The sequence below is a fragment of the Schistocerca gregaria genome, unplaced genomic scaffold (assembly GCF_023897955.1).
Source record: "Schistocerca gregaria isolate iqSchGreg1 unplaced genomic scaffold, iqSchGreg1.2 ptg000954l, whole genome shotgun sequence".
Taxonomy (NCBI): domain Eukaryota; kingdom Metazoa; phylum Arthropoda; class Insecta; order Orthoptera; family Acrididae; genus Schistocerca; species Schistocerca gregaria.
Genome location: NW_026062307.1, coordinates 30,001 through 35,000, shown reverse-complemented (window position 1 = coordinate 35,000; position 5,000 = coordinate 30,001). Strand labels below are relative to the sequence as shown.

At 54.2% G+C, this 5,000-nt stretch overlaps 1 non-coding gene across 1 annotated transcript in view; it reads right to left on the bottom strand.

Moving 5' to 3' along the window:
- LOC126325975 (small subunit ribosomal RNA) overlaps positions 1–1,432 on the bottom strand; it is a 1,893-nt gene extending 461 nt beyond the window's left edge. The window contains exon 1 of the ribosomal RNA XR_007560443.1: positions 1–1,432. This exon is cut by the window's left edge and continues 461 nt beyond it. This is a non-coding gene — a ribosomal RNA (small subunit ribosomal RNA).
- Positions 1,433–5,000: the final 3,568 nt, after the last annotated feature.

The window sequence follows — 5,000 nt, the reverse complement described above, 5'->3', positions numbered from 1 at the left end:
ACTAGTTAGCAGGCTAGAGTCTCGTTCGTTATCGGAATTAACCAGACAAATCGCTCCACCAACTAAGAACGGCCATGCACCACCACCCACCGAATCAAGAAAGAGCTATCAATCTGTCAATCCTTCCGGTGTCCGGGCCTGGTGAGGTTTCCCGTGTTGAGTCAAATTAAGCCGCAGGCTCCACTCCTGGTGGTGCCCTTCCGTCAATTCCTTTAAGTTTCAGCTTTGCAACCATACTTCCCCCGGAACCCAAAAGCTTTGGTTTCCCGGAGGCTGCCCGCCGAGTCATCGGAGGAACTGCGGCGGATCGCTGGCTGGCATCGTTTATGGTTAGAACTAGGGCGGTATCTGATCGCCTTCGAACCTCTAACTTTCGTTCTTGATTAATGAAAACATACTTGGCAAATGCTTTCGCTTCTGTTCGTCTTGCGACGATCCAAGAATTTCACCTCTAACGTCGCAATACGAATGCCCCCGCCTGTCCCTATTAATCATTACCTCGGGTTCCGAAAACCAACAAAATAGAACCGAGGTCCTATTCCATTATTCCATGCACACAGTATTCAGGCGGGCTTGCCTGCTTTAAGCACTCTAATTTGTTCAAAGTAAACGTGCCGGCCCACCGAGACACTCAACTAAGAGCACCCTGGTAGGATTTCAACGGGGTCCGCCTCGGGACGCGCAAGCACGCCTTCGGCTCGCCCCACCGGCAGGACGTCCCACGATACATGCCAGTTAAACACCGACGGGCGGTGAACCAACAGCGTGGGACACAAATCCAACTACGAGCTTTTTAACCGCAACAACTTTAATATACGCTATTGGAGCTGGAATTACCGCGGCTGCTGGCACCAGACTTGCCCTCCAATAGATACTCGTTAAAGGATTTAAAGTGTACTCATTCCGATTACGGGGCCTCGGATGAGTCCCGTATCGTTATTTTTCGTCACTACCTCCCCGTGCCGGGAGTGGGTAATTTGCGCGCCTGCTGCCTTCCTTGGATGTGGTAGCCGTTTCTCAGGCTCCCTCTCCGGAATCGAACCCTGATTCCCCGTTACCCGTTACAACCATGGTAGGCGCAGAACCTACCATCGACAGTTGATAAGGCAGACATTTGAAAGATGCGTCGCCGGTACGAGGACCGTGCGATCAGCCCAAAGTTATTCAGAGTCACCAAGGCAAACGGACCAGACGAGCCAATCCGATTGGTTTTGATCTAATAAAAGCGTCCCTTCCATCTCTGGTCGGGACTCTGTTTGCATGTATTAGCTCTAGAATTACCACAGTTATCCAAGTAACGTGGGTACGATCTAAGGAACCATAACTGATTTAATGAGCCATTCGCGGTTTCACCTTAATGCGGCTTGTACTGAGACATGCATGGCTTAATCTTTGAGACAAGCATATGACTACTGGCAGGATCAACCAGGGAGCTGCGTCAACGAGAGCTGAGCAGCCGGCCGCCCGGGAGTGTGTCCCGAGGGCCCGCGCGAACACGCAAGCGTCCGCTCAATTATTCTGCAAACAGGAGCAGGCTGAGCTCCCCTGCACGATACACCTCGAAACCCTCTCAGGTCCCGGCGGCGCGCAGCGCCGTCCTAAGTACTTGGTCGGGTTCGAGAGAGGCGCAATCGCCCGGAGATGGGCGAGTAGACGCTTTCAGTGCGAACACCCGTGCTCCCAACTGAGCTTGCCGCTGCCGACAGAGGCCCGGGAGCGTGCTGTCGTGGCATTGCCGGCGGGAAACAACACGCGCCACCTACGGTGACCGGCAGCTCCAACGCCAGCGCCACAGAAGGGCAAAGCCCCACTTGGGTGCAGAAGCGAACTCTCCCAGCACAGCGCACGCGCCAACACGTCCGCAGAGCTGCGATACAAACCACCTGCGAGAACCGCTGGGGGCGACCGAGCAGCAGACGGCGTCGCGACGCCGAGTGCCGGGCGGCGGCGCATCCTCAACGCACACAGTCCGCAATCGGACCAGCACACTGCAGATGTCCACCGCGCTTCGCACCGGGCTCGGCAGAACCCACTTTGGCCGCCTGGCGCCGCGCGCAGGGTGCGCCGGCGCATAGCTGGGACGCCAGCCGGGCCCGTCGGCCGGCGCTCCTGCCACTGGGCGCCCCCCACCAGCCGGCTGTAGTGCGTGCGCTCACGCAGCGCGCGGCCAGCACGCCGGGCGGCCCCCCCTCACCGGCCGGGGACTGTCCCGCCAAGCCACAGCCTCGTATCGCTTCATACCCACATGGCCAACTCAGGTTCGGGGGCATGGCGGGTACCGCCGAAACAACCGGTTCATAGATGTACCGATCGTCGCTATCACCGATGCACCTGCAGCGCGAACAACCGCTCAACAACTGATTTCCAGTTCATTTGCGGATCTTTGGCAGCAAACGTATACGTCAATCTACATTTGCGAAATCTACGATTCTGGCATGCCTGCATGTTATGTGTCACGACACGCTACATCAGCCCACATACACACTGCGGCATGTACACGAGAGAACACGTGGAAGATGGTCCGCGCACGTGTGCAATGTCCCTTGCGCGGTCGACTGTCAACCGGCCTCTGTAGCATGTCGCAGATGTGGAACGCGGTCCACCGTGCTATCATGTTGTGTGGGGCAATACGATTAAATAGGAAAACCCTCGTCGCTACATCAACAGACGGCTCACGCTGATTCCCGGCAGAGGGAGGAGGGGGGGGGGGGGGGGCCAACATGCAATACTTTCGTCCGTACCTACCTACCACATGTCTGTACGGCGTACAACAGTGCAATCTCGCTGTAATGGGGAGACGAGACAAGTAGCATCGTGCACAACATATGGCCCTTATGATTCGCCATTGTAGGGCGCAGCCGGTGTACGGTCAAGCATGTGCCACATTATGTCACTCAGTACGTAACGACGGATGATCAGTGTGGGTTACGCGTACATCAGCGGACAGTCCACACAGGCCGTACCACAACGTACACTGACTGCATCGACAACCGAATGCAACTGAACAGCTGCAAGGCTCATTTCACAAACAAACGCCTGACCGACCAGCTTGGAAGGGCAGGAGGGGAGGGCGATATTCGTTCTGTAGCGGTACACCCTTCCAGTGGTTAGCGGGACTGTGTAGAAAGTACGCAACACTCGAAAGACCTTTATGTGAGGGTACGCACCATGGCATCAAGAAATACACATGACACCAGAGGATCCAAGCAGTGAACTATGTTCAGAGGGTTGCTGTTAGGCAAAGCTACATTCCTGTGACGTTACATGTGACAGTTAAGGTGCAGTGTAAGTTAGGTTAAGGTGCAGCGTAAGTTAGGTTAAGGTGCAGCGTAAGTTAGGTTAAGGTGCAGCGTAAGTTAGGTTAAGGTGCAGCGTAAGTTAGGTTAAGGTGCAGCGTAACTTGGGTTAAGGTGCAGCGTAACTTGGGTTAAGGTGCAGCGTAACTTGGGTTAAGGTGCAGCGTAACTTGGGTTAAGGTGCAGCGTAACTTGGGTTAAGGTGCAGCGTAACTTGGGTTAAGGTGCAGCGTAACTTGGGTTAAGGTGCAGCGTAACTTGGGTTAAGGTGCAGCGTAACTTGGGTTAAGGTGCAGCGTAACTTGGGTTAAGGTGCAGCGTAACTTGGGTTAAGGTGCAGCGTAACTTGGGTTAAGGTGCAGCGTAACTTGGGTTAAGGTGCAGCGTAACTTGGGTTAAGGTGCAGCGTAACTTGGGTTAAGGTGCAGCGTAACTTGGGTTAAGGTGCAGCGTAACTTGGGTTAAGGTGCAGCGTAACTTGGGTTAAGGTGCAGCGTAACTTGGGTTAAGGTGCAGCGTAACTTGGGTTAAGGTGCAGCGTAACTTGGGTTAAGGTGCAGCGTAACTTGGGTTAAGGTGCAGCGTAACTTGGGTTAAGGTGCAGCGTAACTTGGGTTAAGGTGCAGCGTAACTTGGGTTAAGGTGCAGCGTAACTTGGGTTAAGGTGCAGCGTAACTTGGGTTAAGGTGCAGCGTAACTTGGGTTAAGGTGCAGCGTAACTTGGGTTAAGGTGCAGCGTAACTTGGGTTAAGGTGCAGCGTAACTTAGGTTAAGGTGCCAACGTGGGTTAGGTTAAGGGGCCAACGTGGGTTAGGTTAAGGGCCAACGTGGGTTAGGTTAAGGGCCAACGTGGGTTAGGTTAAGGGCCAACGTGGGTTAGGTTAAGGGCCAACGTGGGTTAGGTTAAGGGCCAACGTGGGTTAGGTTAAGGGCCAACGTGGGTTAGGTTAAGGGCCAACGTGGGTTAGGTTAAGGGCCAACGTGGGTTAGGTTAAGGGCCAACGTGGGTTAGGTTAAGGGCCAACGTGGGTTAGGTTAAGGGCCAACGTGGGTTAGGTTAAGGGCCAACGTGGGTTAGGTTAAGGGCCAACGTGGGTTAGGTTAAGGGCCAACGTGGGTTAGGTTAAGGGCCAACGTGGGTTAGGTTAAGGGCCAACGTGGGTTAGGTTAAGGGCCAACGTGGGTTAGGTTAAGGGCCAACGTGGGTTAGGTTAAGGGCCAACGTGGGTTAGGTTAAGGGCCAACGTGGGTTAGGTTAAGGGCCAACGTGGGTTAGGTTAAGGGCCAACGTGGGTTAGGTTAAGGGCCAACGTGGGTTAGGTTAAGGGCCAACGTGGGTTAGGTTGCCAGAGATGTGTCAAATCAGGATGTACGTTTGGCTGGTGTCAGGTGGTGGGTTGGTTCGATGCCTTTATAAGGAGTGTGGCCAAAGGGTATTTTATTACTTGTACCTTTTGTGTTGTGGCGTGGCGTTGCGTCCTGTGTTGATACTGGGTGGACCACTGTGGGTGTTGCTGGCTGATTTGAGCTGCGTTGTTTGCGGGTGGTGTGAGACATTCTGTCTTATTAGTGGACGTGACGTTCCTCTTGTCGTTCTTTGGATAGTGTCCTGTGGCAGCGAGGATAAAATGGATGTTGTTGAACGATAGTGCTTTGGTGCTTTCGCTTTGTTACACACAGAGTGGACTGTGAGATAGGGTGACT